Raw genomic sequence first — 17,114 nt, 5'->3', positions numbered from 1 at the left:
GATTCCAAAACATTGCAAATGTGTGCAAAACATTGGTATTCCGCTAATGCTGAAAAACAAAATCCGTTTCCCATTTGCGGTGTTTCCATTAAATAACAAACGCAATTAAAATCACACAAATAATTTTGTTCACTCGATAAGTCAGACTAGCCAGCTGCAGTTAGCAAACATTTGGTAGAACTGCTCGTCTGCTGAGCTCATTGTAGGAGCTACTTCTCAGTGAAACGCTGGTGAAACTGTTGTTAAACAGTTAATAGAGGAGCCATGTTGTGATGACTTCCTGAAGGCGGAGTTTCAGAAAGAGCAGGAGCTTCTTAAAGCTCCTACTCTCTAACACCCAATTTCAAGGTGTTAAATTACAAATAACTGAAAGTAACAGAGTGACTTTATTGAGTTATAATATGGCATTTTTGTGCCTGAAAAATACGTAACAAGTCCTGAACCAGACAAGTTTTTAAACACTTTCTATTTATTACCAAGAAGCATTATTAAAACAAATACCTGGTATTTGTGATATAATTATTTGCTCCAGAAGTTGAAAGACATCTTCTTTTACCTTCTGGAGTAAAAGAAGCTGAACATTATTCTATTCTTTCATGATCTTCACTCGCTGTTTTACCTCAGTGTCAGTTCAGATGTGACTGATACTGCCCCCTAGTGCGCATCCTAAAAATGCCACCTAAAGATTAAGTTGAATTGGTTAAAATTCCAAATGGACTGGATGTCATTCAAATGTCCTCACCTGTTTTATCAGTGACTGTAATTTCAATGTAACATTTCTTTTCAGTAAACTTGGCAGTGTTCTCATGCTACTTCATTTCTCCTCCTTTTCCTGTGCCTAGGTTAGATAAAATGATTGCTTTTGTGCTTTAAAGCCTTCATAGGCATTCATACATCACATGTGATTATGTTGCTGTTGAAATTGAGGACAAAGGTGCTTTAATGTCCATGACTGCAATCAGGACGAATACACAACCATTACCAGGGTCATTCAGACGTGGGACATAAATAGGATGAGACAGAAAACTGGATGAACAAAAAAGTATAGAGGTTGTACAAAAACATCCATCCATTTAGATGAAGTGATTTTGCTTACATCTCTGAGATATTTCCATATGCTGGATTTAAGAAAGGTAAGTTGGTGCTTTTGCAGTTTTACCAAGTGTTCCCAGCAGTCTGAGAAAAGGACAGTGGTTCCCCTTTCTCTGAAAGAAAGTATTCTAATTCAGTCTTCTGTCAGCCTGTGGGGGCATGAAGGCACCTCGGTAACACTCGGCTGAATCCGAGGACCTGTCAGTGAAAAAGTTCCAGAACGTCCTGAAACCTTCAAAACTCACACAACACAGGGCGAGATCAGCAATTCAGCTAAATTCACAGCGTTCGTTTCTCCGATTCCGACTGAAATGTGGAGCTTTACAACTACGCCATCTCCATAGCAACAGAAGAAAAGGCCAAAGATGCAGCTTTAAACCTGACACACCACCTCAGACAGTATGTACGGTAATTCTCAGGCAGAGAAATGATGATTATTATTTTCAGTTCAGTAATGCGAGCGCTCGGCGCGGCACGGGGGCCCTCCATGCTGTCAAAGCCAATTACAGGATGAAGGAGAGCTGGGTTGAGATCGGGACGCAGACAAAAAGAAAGAGCTTTATTTGCAATCAGCTGAGGACAAAAAATATTTTTCATATTTAAAACACAGGGGGTAGATGTGATTGTTCTTCTTTTCTGTGGAAATACATCTATAATTCGAATAAAGCTTAAAAAAAACTCCCACCTCATTACAGATAAAATGAGGTGCATGCTTGAGACTTTAGGTCACTAAATGAAACTAATTAAACAAACTGTGAAAAACTGTCAATGATGACATTTAATTATATTAGATAAAGATTAATATGCAGCCAATGGAGATCAGACCAACATCACTGTCATCAGTGAATAAGTAGAAAATGATTAACCGTGGCTGATCTGATATGGTGACAGGAAACTCATCTGTTCTGGTTTACAGGGTTACATCTCTCTACTTACTGCAATTTATCATCTCTCCTAATATTAATATTAATATTTAAACAACATTATAACTATCATTTTGTATTAGCCAGGACACATAGAGAAATACACAAATGGTTTAATAAGTTGACATGAAAGACCATTGACTTAAACATACATGCAAAAACACAAATATGCAAGTTGTATGTGCTAGAAAACTGATGAAATTCATTTGGATTTCAAAATAATTATTTATCTGTCCGTTTTTTATAACATACAACACGTAAAAATATTTTATATTTTCTTAATAATCAATAGCCACCACTTTTTTTTTTTTTTTTTTTTTTTTTTTTTTTTGCATTATACCTGTTTGTGGTTTAGTTTGTAGTAAAAACAAATTGCACACAAATTACCTAAATGCATATAATACAAATCCACCATGGATGTGCATTTAAAAAAGATTCATAAAATAATGTAAAAAAAAACAAAAACCTAAAATGTATAAAATCGTAAAAAAAAAAAAAATAGAAATATAAGGGGACAACATAAAATTATGGGGTGCCATTTCTAAACTTACTCAATCCAAAATTAACAGCAATATTTTGGATTATTGAACTTGTCATAAGAAAAAAAAATGCATTAATTTTTCAAAATCATATTGTTAGCTAGTTACTGATTCATATATAAATGTCTCTGATTCAAACTAAATATTTACGTAGCAAGCTAAATATTTGTTTTTCTAATAAATATATAGCTTCAAACTAAATATTTAGTTCCAGACCTACTATTTATTTAGCAAGTTATATATATATATATATATATATATATATATATATATATATATATATATATATATATATATATATATATATATATATATATATATAGTAAAGATAAATATTTAGCTTAACTTAAATAGTGACATTTATAAAAGAATGGTAAGTTTTATGACTTTTAAAACTCCACATTTTTTTCTGTTACGACAGGCAAAATAACCCAAATTGTTTCTGTTCATTTTTTACTGTGTAACTTTACAAACACCACTGCACATTACAAAACCTGATGGATAACTTCTGTGTACTGACAGTTCAAAGACACTGTTGTGTGCTTCCAGGGAGTTTCTCTACTTAAACCAATAACGGCCTTAGACACACTTTAAAACCCTCTCAACTTTTTCATCCAGTCTGACAAAGTGCATGTTGACCTCTATAGAAGATTCGTTCAAGACAGTGTTCTTAAATTTGGGTTTAATGTGATGTAACCACGTGAAACATTCTCTTGCCCCATCGTTTCCTGCAGAGGCCACCTTCAACAAAAAAGTGTCTGTCATTGGAGGGCGGAGGCTCATCTACATCAATGCAACTCAAGACAAATGACACGAGACAACACAGAGAAGTTATTGGAAAAGAAATGAAAAAGGAGATGAGAGGGAGACAAGAAAGGCCTGAAAAATTACCAATGCAATACAAGCAGTAAGAAAGGCAATGATGCAAGAGGCAGTTAAAGGGAGAGGAATGGGAGGCAGAGAAGAGAAAATCAAGCAACAATGAATATGGTTGGAAGATGGATAGATAGTGAGATCAAGACTAAATCTAAAGTTCTAACCCAGTACAGTAAACATCTGAACATTTTCAGATAAAATGACTAGTATTGATAATTTAGTGTAAACAGGTTATGTTGCCATTTCTGGGCCCTCAGGTATAAAAATTGAAGGTTAAAGTGATTCTATAGTTAAAACATCCAGTTTGACACCAGATGTCACCATACCATCCCAACAATGGAGGATAACCAGCTTGTTAAAATTGGTGCAAGGAACCAAACACACCACAGCAAGGTTTGGTTTCCATCAAACTGTCAAGCAAATTTTAAGCAAACTTTTTCTAAATATCTCAAAAAAGATGATGCCTACTGACTGTCTTCTGAGTTTTAACTAATAGTGCTGTCATTTCTCCTGCTTGTGTTTGTCTATTTGATTGATCTCCATGGATACAGATTTACACCTAAGTACACAAAATTTGCCTGAATAGAACTAAATGCAGTTTAAGCGTACATAACTGAGATGTTATAAAAACTTCTTTTTCTGACTGCTAAGAGATTTAACTGTTTTCTGCCTTCATCTGCTTGGTGTTGGCTTGAGTCATGGTGTTATTAGCTGTACTGTAGAAGCATCGACTGTTTATGATTTTCAGAGAAAGTAGCTGGTGCTGCAGCAGAAATTAGAGCATCACAACCTGATTATGTTTTAAAATAGGAGAGCCAAATAAATAAAAAAAAGAAAAAGGAGTACCTTTATGTCCACTTGCATTTGTAGGTGGAAATCCAGTACTGGTTTAACACTTAAAATGCTAAATGAGATTCTGCTTATTTTTATTTTTTCTCACTTTAATTCCTTTGTACTTTCTGCCACACTTTAGGATTTCTGCTGCTTTCAACTGCATGACAGTTTCAGTAAGACTCCATTCAACTTGACAGACATTAGCACATGTAGTGTTCACCGACATTTTAATATTTGGTGAAAAAATGTTTGTTTGTTTTTTTTTTACTGCAGAAAAGCTACATTTCCTGAAAGCATGGACTGGGAAAGAAAGACGGGTCAGTTTTGATTTAATCTGGCCTTTACACTCAGTTTGCAGGCAGAGTCGATTTTAGTAAGGTGAAATCAGAAGTCAAGAGGAATCCATTTGAAGAAGTGAATAATGTATTTTCTGACTTATGGTAGCAACCCATGTCCTCACTGCAGATCTTTAAAAGAGCAGACAGGCAGAGTTTGGTGTGGAATTATAATTATTTCTGAGGAAGAATTTAGATGTTTGACAACTTAACAAGAATTGTTCAAATGCATCTACCACAGCTCAGTGCACATTGTCTTCATGCCTATAAAAACTGAGGAACATGTTTAGTAAAAAAGCTTTTAAACCTGTTGGGTTAGGAAATTATGAAATGAGAAAATAGGATGTTGTCATGATGAGCGTGGAGGAATGGGAACAAAATGCAATCCGGCAACCAGGCGATCACAGTGAAAAGAGGGTTTTAATTGAGAATATAAAAACTGTTTGGAGAAAACTGGGAGGAATTCAAAGGGAACAAACAAAGTCCAGGAACATGAAGGAAAGGGAGATTAACAGGAGAAACAAGCAAGGGGTCAGTGAAAGAGGAAAGGATGAATACTGGGAGAGAGAATGCTGAAGTAACAGACCAGAGCTGATTGGCTAACAGGTTGCAGGCGTGAGGGGAGCTGCAACATTAGCCACATTTCCATTGTAAATGTTGATGTTACGCTGATTAAAAAAACAAAAAAAAACAAGCATTTCTCAATTGCGGTGTTTCCAATATATATGATACACAATTAAAATCACACATGAAAGAAGTGAGTCATCGTGCCACTTCCTGTCATCTTCTTCGTCTTTTTTACCAATCGTGATCACATGACTTTTGGGAAGTGAAACTTTTTTCCCCACTGCAGCTTTCGGAAATACACTAATTTTGATAGAAATCCACCTCATTATACCATAAAAATGTTTTATCTTTGAAATTGTCATGTTTCCATTAAGTGAATTTATTTCCGTAATTCTACTTTGCAGAATTACATGGTCGATTAAAACGCAGCTACTGGCAAACCTCTTTTTGGCTGAATGTAATGTCCAAGATTTGTCCTTGTGTCTGATTCTCAACAAATTATAACAATGCCTCATTATAAATAAACTGTTATATTCTGCCAATTTCTGTAGCTAATAAAAACAACCTCTGTGTCCTTCTGCATATCTCTCCTGTCCTCGTTTCACAATGGGAACCATTAAGATGCACACAGTCACAAACACGCAAAACGCAAAGAGGGCATATGTGTCGTTAAGTTGGAAGAGGTGGGGCTTTGATCCAAGGACATGTCCGCTGGCTGTTTTTTACAGCTCAATATGTACCAGCTACTCAGCTGTGAGGGTTGGATCATCACTGCTGTCTTTGCTGTGGTCACATACGCAGATATACAGCGAGGCGCAGGGTGCAGCTGACGTTTTAATCTTCCCACTTTGATGTACTGTGGGAAAACTGTGGCACTGCTGACATTTGAGTGGGTGAACTGAGAGCTCATGCAAATGAAAAATCATGCAAGCAGACTTTAATTTGTCAAGCAGGAATCACCATCAAGATCAAAATAGAACATGGAAATATTCTTTTCTTTTTTTTAAAATAATGACACATCAGTTGTCTCTGTCGAATATGAGCGAAAACCAGAAATTTTCAGACGCTGTAGAAATAGAAGCTTTTTTTTTTTTTTGCTTACTTTCTGACTTGAGTTCAGATTGAGCTTTTTTCTGTTTTAGGTCACTCAGGATTTCTATCATTGTTTCAATTTGCTAAATGCCAGAATAATGAGTGACACACACACTGGGATTATTATTCCTTTAGGGAAAGGAAAGAAGACCAGATGATGATTTTATGCCTTTGTGAACCTCTGAATATTTGAGCTATATAGAGGCACAGCTGTCCATGTTTTTGAGTGCAACACATCAAACCGCTTATTTATGCGACATCAAAGGCAAATTAAAAGATGTTGGTGGAAAATATGGTGAAAAGAGTACTGTGGACCCCCACAAGTCTCTTTCATCCCTGGTACCATAGTTCAGATTCCTGAAGGTTCTTCTGTTCAATCGATTATACAGAAATAGAAACATCAGAAGAATGTGCAAACATCACACTGTCCATAAGAGACAGTGTCTGAGTGTGAATTAACTCCAAAGCAACAACAAAAGATCACGTGAAAATCCTGCTGGAAACCAGTAGCAGAGTCACTTCCCACTGTGGAACCTGTACCCGTGTTTAAACTTATAAAAAACAAAACCAAGATTACAGGCAAAAAACTTTAAGGCATGTCTTCTGGTCTGATGAAATTAAAACTGAACTGTTGGACTAGAATGAGCATCATCACAATATTCCAACATTAGTTGGGAATTGACTAATATCATTTCCCAAATCTAACCTTAACCAGGGCTAATTATACATAAGGGCGTTAATAGTAGTAGGACCCGGCTGTCAGGAATTGTGGTGTGAGGTGGTGAAGCAGCAGGCAGTAGACCCAGGATTAGATGATTAATGATAGTTTTAATGATCGGTGCCCAAAAATACAAAGTTCAACAATCCCAAATACCAGGCAGCACAGCTGAGCAGAAGGCTAAGGCTCATCACTAGTAGCAACTGGCTAAACGAAGGGATAGCAAGACAGACTGGAACCAAACATTCAACAGGGACCTGACCCAGACACAGAGACACATTAAATACACAGGAGGTAATCGGAGAACGAGAGACAGCTGAGAACAATCATGGGGAAGACAGGACAACAGAGAGACTCAGACGACACAGAAACTCAAAATAAACACAGAGAAAAACCCAAATCCTGACACTGGCTTTGGTCCCCATAAAGTTCATTGGTCTTCAGAGAGAAATGGTCCTAAATAAGATATCTAAACCAGTACACACATTACACACACACGCACATTGGCTAATCTTTCATCAACCTGCCTAATTATGTTAGCTTGAGTTAATGCAGATGAATGGAGCTGAGAACAAAAAATTGAATCACTGAGACTCACATTTGTCACCAGTACAAACAAGCTCATTAGGAAAAGCTGACTATCTATAACAATAATAAATGAAAATCAAATTAACCTCCATGGCAGCTCTTAAATCTTCACACCCTATGATATGTCATTGATCTCATGTATTTCGGCACCATCTATAGCAGCCATCTTGCAGTCTGATGGATAATTGAATCGTAGCCAAAGTGCTCATAAACGAGTATATATTATATGGATTTTCCAGGGTTACTGGCACTTTAATAACCCCTCCTTAACACAACCCAAATGCTGCTCGTTACCAGTCTGTATTTACATAGTCCTAAAGTCTGAACTTGTCCTTTTCTTGACTGTGGAGCTATTTCAAGTTAATGGCAATATGTGCAAAGAGTTCCAAAGATCTGCCTGGCCTGTTTAAACTTATTGATCACAGCATTGCAGCAGTTTGGCTGCAAGAATCCTTTATGACTGACGGTGTCTGTGTGAAAACAGCAAGAAATATGCATACATATTTGCTTTATGGGCTCTAATCCCTGGAACTTTTCCACATGCTGTCATTTTGTAACAGTTGTCTTCTGTGTATTTTCTTGGGATTTTAATGTGAAAGGTATTCTGCTTGTTTGTACAGGTGAGCTCAACAGTTTTCCTCAAAAGAAAAGTAGCTTTACTTAAGGCACACTGAAAAACTGTAAGAGCAAACAATTTAAATGAAAAACCCATGTAGATGCTAACGGTCAGCATTTTCAATTATTAATAAAATGCATGAGTACTGCTGTAACAAGCTATGCTTAAAGAGTGGAGAAAACAATTGTCATTTTTCTTGTTTTTGTCTAATTCTTTCGGTGGGTGATGATTTGCATTGATGGCTTTAATAAACCATCATTTTACCATCAATCACCAGCCTTCTCAAAGTTGACTGAGTGTTTTCCTGACCTGACCATACAATGCAAAAGAAGAAAACTGTTGTTCAGTTTCCATTTACAGTTTAAAACTGCCTACAGGAACACTAAATATACAAAATATGACCACTGGAGATCCAAGTCTATTTAGTATTACTGACAGAACATTATAGAAAGGACAAGACAACCAAGTGCATATTTGTGAAGCTCAAGAAAAATAATTGAATTAGCCAGTTAGACCTCAAGCCTGGGTAGAACCTTGATGCCACCTAAAGGCAAGAAGAAGAACAGATGTAAGGAGAGGAAGGACACCAGGGTTGGACACACCAACTGTTTTGGTGGCATTGGTTGAAGAAGCCAAGCTGCCATCCCTCTAGCTACTGGCTTAGATTTGATAGACTCTCATGGAGAAGTCAGGTGAATCTAGTCACTGAGTCCAGTAGTAGACTTCAGGACTGTTTGCCATCATCTTGACGTGTGCTTGGCATTGCCTCTGTTTCTGGGAGAGCAGTGCTGTAGATAAAATTCTATCCACAGCCAGAATGAGGCTGGTGGTGAAGTTGAGCCAATGTTGAAACAGTCTGCCATACTGGCAGTTTGCCTGGCAAAGACATAGGAAATACAACCTGCAACAACCTGACCTTGTTGCAGGTTTGGCAACAAGGTCAGGAAGACAGAACACCAGCAGTGAAAGAGTAATCTCTGCTACAAGTTCATTACAGCCCTGATGAAAGATTGTTTTCTCTAAAGAAAAACTGTGGTGTTCTTCTGTAAATAAATGAGCAGCACAATAAAGTAGAAAATCATTTGGGCTGGCACCAAGCTGATGCTGAAAAATGAAATCAGCATCTCCATACATGTATGCTACAGCATGTATGAAAGAAGCATTAATATTTCCTGCTAGACTGCTCTACTCTTTCTTCAGACTCTGAAGACTTGATTTCCAAATAAGATACAAACTTTTTAATCCCTATAAAGGGCTGTGGCCCACTGAATAACAGTCCACTTATATATTTTTTCTCCTTAGCCCAGGAAAGACATTTGCAGCCCGTGCCTGTGCGTAGAGGCTCTTGATGTGCTGACTCCATCCTCCATTCTTGTTATCCTCCAAACTCTGGAATGAATTTTGCTTGAAAATTCCCCAAAGGTGTGGTTGTATACTTAAGGTTCCTTTCCTGAAATGTTATTTTGGCTCTACCAGTCTTTATTTGAGAAATGAGAGAGTGGGAAGACATGTGGTAAAGGTCATCTGATCAGGACTAAAACCTGTGATGGATCAAGGCCTCCATTTGTGGGTTATGCTTTACCATGGCGCCACCACAGCACTCCAAGGTACGTGTTGCTTCCTGAGCATTTCCCTCCATTTTTGTAAGGTTCCATTTTTGTTGACCACCTCCTTGCCATTCCTGTTCATAATGGCTGTACAAGAACTGACTCCAGCTGCAGACCTCCCCCTTGTGCATCTCCCACAAACCCTTGAAAGTGCTTTGGTTCACAATCCTCTCCAGGCTCTGGTTATCGCCACTGCTTGTGTACCTTGTTGTACCAAACATTGTGTTCCTTGTGGAGGATGTCAATCACTGTCAGCTGGAAAACTGACAGAATTTCCCCAAGATTGTGTAAACCATAAAAAGGTCAGCTAACCCCCTGCGCCACTGCAGCACGCCCCACGTTTGGAGGCCTTAGTCCTCAACGCGGACGTCACGGGTTCGACTCCCGGTTCCGACGACTTTTGCCGCACCGCTTCCCCCCTCTTCTCACCCTCTTTCCTGTCTGCCTACTGTCGCAAAAATACTAGTGCCGCAAAATCTCTTCGGAAAAAAAAAGGTCATTATAGAACCTTTTAATGGTTCTATTATGACCATAAAAAGGTCATAAAAAGCATGGAAAACACAAGCAGATTTTTCATGCAAGATTTGGAGACATATTCCACTGAAAAAAACACCAACAGGTAAAATTCATTAATTCAATTTCATTCTGTTGCTTTGGGCTTCAATATTTTCCTTTTGATTTGATAGCAAACATTTATGTTCAATCTCCAAAGAAATTGGGATTGTAAACATCCTTGACTTTACATTGTCTGAACAGGAAGTCATGTATTGTGTCTTACACTTCACGTATGTATGCCCTGTTAGTACTGAGTTTGTGAATGTCAATACTAACAGTTTGCTAGCCTGGTTTGGAAACAATAATAATACAGACTTTGTTCTTATTCTTTGGCCACACTCAACTTCCACACTTTTATGTTCCATAGCTGCTATTATTCAGCATTCTGTTCAAATATTCAGTTGTCATTAACCTCAGTTTTTAACAGCCCAGTAGGGAAATCAGCTCCTTTCCTGGAGAGCTCAGAGGTCTTTATGTTGTTAATAACTTTAAAAACTGCTCCAGCAGTCCTGATTATTCTAATCAGCCGGTTGCTGCTGGTCTCCTCAGAGTCACAAAAGGTAAAAGAAAATAGTTTAGTTCAGGCGGGATCAAGAGTTTCAATCAGGCTCAAAATGTTGAGAAGTTCACAAAAAGAGAACTTCATGTGTAGTTTTAGGAGATTGTAAAATACTGAAGGAAATGCATCAGATTATTCGTTGTGTAGATCATTAGTTCTCCAGATAACATAAGGGTGTTTATTCAGTGTTAAGTCTGAGGACTGAGACGGCCATGGAAGATGGTTGATTTTTGCCATTTCTGTGTTTTTCCAGCTGTATTACTAGCTTGAAGCACCCTGTAATGATCTACTCGGTTTTCAAGTAAGAACTGCAAGATCTTTTCTCAGATCCTTTGTGGACAACTGATAGTTCCTGATCCCAATAACTCTAAAGGGGTTTCCTTGGCCTTTGGAACAGAAACAGGCCCACAGCATCACAGGTCCTCTACCATATACAAAACAGACAACTTGAAGAGCGTCTCCACATATTTCTCTCCTTTCATGCAAAAAACTCAATATTCATATTTATTACAATGTTCATATTGTCTATGCTGGTTGACACTAAATATATTTTGTATTAACTTGTACTGTGTACTTTTCAATGATGTTCTATTTGCTATTATTATTTATCCAAATGTTGTTTGTCGGTGTGGGTTCTTGGGCCAGTTTTTTTTTTTTTCTCTTTTTCTGCAGGTGTAAAATCAGACTTCTAGGGTGTTGTCTTGTGTTCTCTCTGTTTGTCTTTCCTATCCTCTACTATTATTTCCTTCAAACCTTCTTCTGACCTTCCTCAGTTTCTTTTAGTGTTTTTTCCATCTCCTTGAGCATCATAGCGAAAACTGTAATTCTCCACTTATGAAGGTAAATCTAATGGATTAAAATCTTTCAAAGTTCAACAGAGTCCACACCTCCACTAAGCAATTCTTTCTCACTAATATTTGTTAAGTTTCCCACGTATTTTTATGTTTAAATTCTTCATTTCTTTAGTTTTTGCCTCAAAATACTCTTGTATGCCAAAAGTTTGGAACTCATTAAATTTTCATTTTGAATAAGCTCACTAACTTGCAAAATTAATGTTCACTTCTGAAATTCAAAACTCAAAGTTGTATGGAGCCACACAACGGTCTTAGTGCAACTCCTGAGTCAAATAATCCTTGCCCTGAGCTTCGTTATTCATCCTGCACACAGGGCCAACCTAAACCAACACAGTTCTTAATGACACTGACACAGAACCGAAATAGATCAAACTTGAGTTCTTCTGCAGTCTTGGCTCTTCAACAATAGGAAGTCCTGTTTTCCTCAAAGGCCCGCAACAGGCCAAGAGCCAGCGTGACACTTGCAGTAATTGAAAGCAGTTCCAACAAAAATGAAGTCAACTGTGGCTTGCTTTGTGGCTCATCAGTCAGTCTGATGTAGGGGCTTCTTGATGCTGTTCAGAAAACGTCCTCAGACACGGGGGCTCTGTGACATCCCATTGTCTGCGTGTCTCGTCTCTGCATGCCAGAAAACTAGTTTGTTGTGTTGTAAACTCCAGTGAGTTGCCTTTCTCCGGTACACTTCGTGTTGCCCTTTCATGCATGCCTCTTTGTTCGCTCGCCTCGTCTGCTGTATGTTTTCTCCTTTTAGGGAATCTAATTAGGTTTAAACAGCTAAGGAAGAAACATTCTGAGGGTCTGGTAGGACTTTGGGATAATACCTTGAATAAACAACTGAATCAATATCTTTTTAAACATGTGTGTGACTGTGGACTCACTAGACTAATATGTATGTGTTCATATTTGTGTGTATGTCACATAGCTTAGTACACTTAAGATTAGACAAAACTAACTCACAAGTAACTTTTCAGCAAGATATAGAAGATTGTTTTAAGTCAATAATTTTTGCCTGTAGGTTAAAAAGAACTAGTTCCACTGACAGATTTTCTTTACATAAATCATGGGGAAAATATCTCTGTAAGTAGAAAAAATTTGCCAGTGGAAATAGTATTTTGTTAAGTAAAGTATTTCTGTATAAATACAAACTTGTCCTCACATTATTGTTTTTGAAATTTATACAATACATACCATTTAATTTCTGACTGGAAAAAGGACAGTTAAAATGAATCATTAAAAGGCCTAGGATGTGTATGTACAACAAGTTTCCTTGTGCAGGTTAAATGTACAGACGTCCCAGTATCAACATGCATTCATGCATGCATTTTCCACGGGTTGTGTAGATATGCAGATGTGCACAAGCTGTAATGAAGTTGCTTTTTCAGAGTGCATGAGCAGATGTCTGCATGTGTCAGCCCTAATGAGACGCTCCAGGTCGGGGAACATCTGATGTCCTCCTGGACGCTGTTGGGATCACACGGAATTGAAATCCGAAAATGTCAAACTCTTTTCTAAATAACAGGCTGAAAAAAAAGCTGGGTTTGATGTGAAATGTGGCGGTGAGAGCAGAAACGTTCCAGGATGGGGTCATATTTTACCTTCTTTCCTGTGACTTTTCCAAGTCCAGAATAGAGTTTAATACTATTCTTCATACAACTCTGTGGGAATTTAACAATAACAGGACAAAGCAAAAAAAAAAAGAAAAAAAAAAAAAAAAAAGTACAAGGCAGACAGTAGAGAAACCCAGGAGGACACGATGTAACAAAGAGAGAACATCTGAGTAAGGAAGGACATGAAAACAAATACAGTATTGTACAAAGACAGGTTTTTTTCCGAAGCTTTCAGAAACCATCCATCAGTCTTACGCTGTACATCTCTGTGCTCGTTAAATCCTTCAGGGATTCGCAGGAGGCTGAATCACGCTCTAACCCTGACTGGGTGGATTGCAGTGTACACTGAGGGATGATCCATCCATCTGCCCCTCAGTTCATCAACCCCAAAGAGACAGAGAGCCCTGTGACACACACACCACTGCTCAGATGGCTGTGGAGAAACTCAATTGATGATTTCTTTTATTAAGGGAAAAATCCCTTTTCCAAACCAATCTGACAAAAAAGAAATTGCTGATGTTGTTTCATCTTCAATTAGCTGGGCTGGATTTCTGTAGCCAGAGCTACGGCCTGATAACTGCCTACATTGGACTTTATTATTTTCCAAATTTCTTCTTATTTATTTATTCCTTTATTTTTACAAGAAGGCTGCACAGTGGTGCAGTTGGTAGAGCTGTTGCCTTGCAGCAAGAAGGTCCTAGGTTCGATTCCCGGCCCGGGGTCTTTCTGCATGGAGTTTGCATGTTCTCCCTGTGCATGGTGGGTTCTCTCCGGGTTCTCTGGCTTCCCCCCACAGTCCATAAACATGACTGTCAGGTTAATTGGTCTCTCTAAATTCTCCCTAGGTGTGGGTGTGTGTGTGAATGGTTGTGTGTTCTGTATGTCTCTGTGTTGCCCTGCGACAGACTGATGACCTGTCCACGGTGACCCCGCCTCTCGCCCGGAACGTTAGCTGGGGATTGACACCAGCAACCCTCCTGACCCCATTAGGGACAAACGGTGTATAGACAATGGATGGATTTTTACCAGATTCCACTTTTAATTTTTTTAATTGCACTTTTTCCATTTCAATCACATTTAGTAACCCAAAAAGTGTGCAATTATGGTGTGACTTAAAAATGAAAGAGAACGCATCAATGACTAGAGGACGACATTTCCCACCTTTCTGTTTCAAAATAAATTGCTGTGGTCCAACAGAACACTGGTTTTACAAGCTGTTAAAAAGGGTTTACCCTCATTTTTCTTTAAAGAACTCAAACATTATGTTCAAAAGCAAGAATCCATTTTTAAGATAAAAAGAAAATCTTCCCTTTAAAATGCTTTAGAGTTAAACTGAAAATCCAAAATATTTATTACGTAAAAAACAAAAACCTGTAAAAAGTAAAAGCCTGTGCACATCTCTTTAATAATCAGGTTCTTTCTTCATTTTAATTTCTTCCATCTGACACAGAAATCTCCATTGAAATAATGACTTTCAATATTTTGGCTTTTACAAAGCCTGTAGAGTCTGTCCTACTGAAACTACTGCAGGGACAATATAGCTGTCACTGTCATTAAAAAAGGAAAGAAAGAACTGTAGAAATAACTCATGTGTGACTCGTTCTTTGGCTTTTCTGTTTCAAAGCAAAATCACAAAGAAACCAACCATAAAACATGTGGTTCCTTGTTTTTCGACTTTTAAAAGTTAAATGTAAAAATGTAAAATCAAGCTAATTAAAACTCAAGTGTTTGATTTTCTCTCTCAATCCAAAATAAAACACAGGGTTGTTGTGGAGATAGCGAACAAGACGGAAGTGGCCAAAGAAGAAGAAGTTTGTTCATGTTGAGGTCATCAGCTCTCAGTGAGACGAGTCAAATCTCTGGACCAACAGGAAGAGAGTTGGGCTTTTTCCCAAGTGCTAAGTTAAAACATAACGCACCCACAGCTCAGAAGCAAAATGTAAAGCTTGTCTTTGCTTTAACAATTAAAATAATATGAAGAAACAGCTTTATTTTAGAGTTCTGACTGTTGCTTTTCCTACTTTAGTTTTAAAACTAAAAACTATAAATAAAATGACATTGGCTTGTTGTCGTTTTATATATGAAATGGAAAAAGCAATTATCAAATCATACATGCAATAGCAACACAGATTACTTGTGATTATTAAATTGTACTGTAGAGCTAGTTAGTTTTCAAGCACTGATTTAAAAGCTCCTGTAATCTGACTGACTATCAGATGGAATCAGGATCATTATTGGAATCTTCATAGTTACATGTTTTGGGGGTTAATATCAGAAGCATTGTTATAAAATGTCAGAAATTCAGCCAGATTTGGATGAATATTCTCCACAAACAGTGATTTTATTTTTCTACCAAGGATCATACGTTTTTCCTGTCCATCAGCAGAAGTGAGTGAAGATTCAACAATAACAAATATCCATTCTCAATCTCTGAGGAAGAAAGCATACAATCTTGAAGTCAAACGATGTTTATTGGTCCTTGTCATGTTACTGCAGCTCTCTCTCTCTCTCTGCTGACAGCAGGAACCCTCCTGCCATCGCTTTGGTCAGTGCTGCACTCGGAGCTTCCTTCCTCTTTGATGACTTTCTAAATGCAGCTCAGCATGCCTCCTTGCAGTCATCGGAGGTGTTGCGCGTGGCGGGGTGTGTTTGTGCCTCCATTGTCAGATACACACTCTCTGAGACCAAACTTAAGGATGGCTTCTACCTGCCACTGGAGCCCTTTTCTAAAGCCTCTGGGGAAATAAAGTCGGTGTGTCCAGGGCTCGGTGTCACAAGAAAACCTATTTGTTCTCTGAGACCTGTTTCTTTTATGTTCTTTTGCCTTTAAGGGGAATCTCTTTTTTTTTTCTCTCTCCTTAAACACTTTATTCATCAATAAAAAGAGAAATGTTTTGAAGATAGCTGCACTTGGACAATTGTGCTTTCATTCTTAACAAAATGTTGGGTGTAAAATAGTTATTTTGAAGTGGTAGACTCAGTACAGTTAGGCTCTGGAACATATACAAACAAAATCCATCAATCCATCCTTGGGACAAAGACAACAATTTAAATTGATTTCTCCATTTTTGGCCCAATCCAGCCTTTCAGTATATTGATTCCAGTAAGCCTTGAGTTGTCACTGAGGTGTCCATTATATTGCCCAAACTACAGAGAAACGTTTCCACTTCTTTGACTTTATGTTTTCCAATCACTTCCATGGTATGGGTTGTATTAAATCAAAAATCAAGGCATTCACAGAGCTTCTGCAAACATTTCTGAAAGAACAGTTCTCTCTCAGGAGTTCAGTATACTCAGACTTGTGCTATAGGAGTCAATATAAATGTGCAATGAGTCCTGTTATGAACTGGAACATTTAAATGTAAATTATTTTCTTTGTCCTCTTGTTGCATGTAATGGTCCTTTAATTCATTTGTTAAACTATTCATTAGTAAAGTAATCCATTCCACACTATTCAAACTGCCTTTTTGTACAGCTTAAGACTCTTGAACCTCAGGATGCAAGACATTTAAAAGTGAAAGTGCAACTGACAGCATGACCTATTTTAGCTAGAATTTGAATTTGAACTGGGAAAGTTGAAGATTGCCAAGCAAAGATGGTCTGTCATGAAAGTTGTTGGCATGACCTATTCACTGGCACTAAGGAAGGCTGATATTGAAATAAATCACAGTGTAAATATGAACATGTTCCTTTTGCATCCAGACTGTAAAATTTCGGCTTATATTGCTAAATCTACTGTTCACAAAGAGGCC

Source organism: Gambusia affinis, linkage group LG09, assembly GCF_019740435.1.
Source record: "Gambusia affinis linkage group LG09, SWU_Gaff_1.0, whole genome shotgun sequence".
NCBI classification, from domain to species: Eukaryota; Metazoa; Chordata; class Actinopteri; order Cyprinodontiformes; family Poeciliidae; genus Gambusia; species Gambusia affinis.
Note: the sequence above shows the minus strand (reverse complement) of the source record.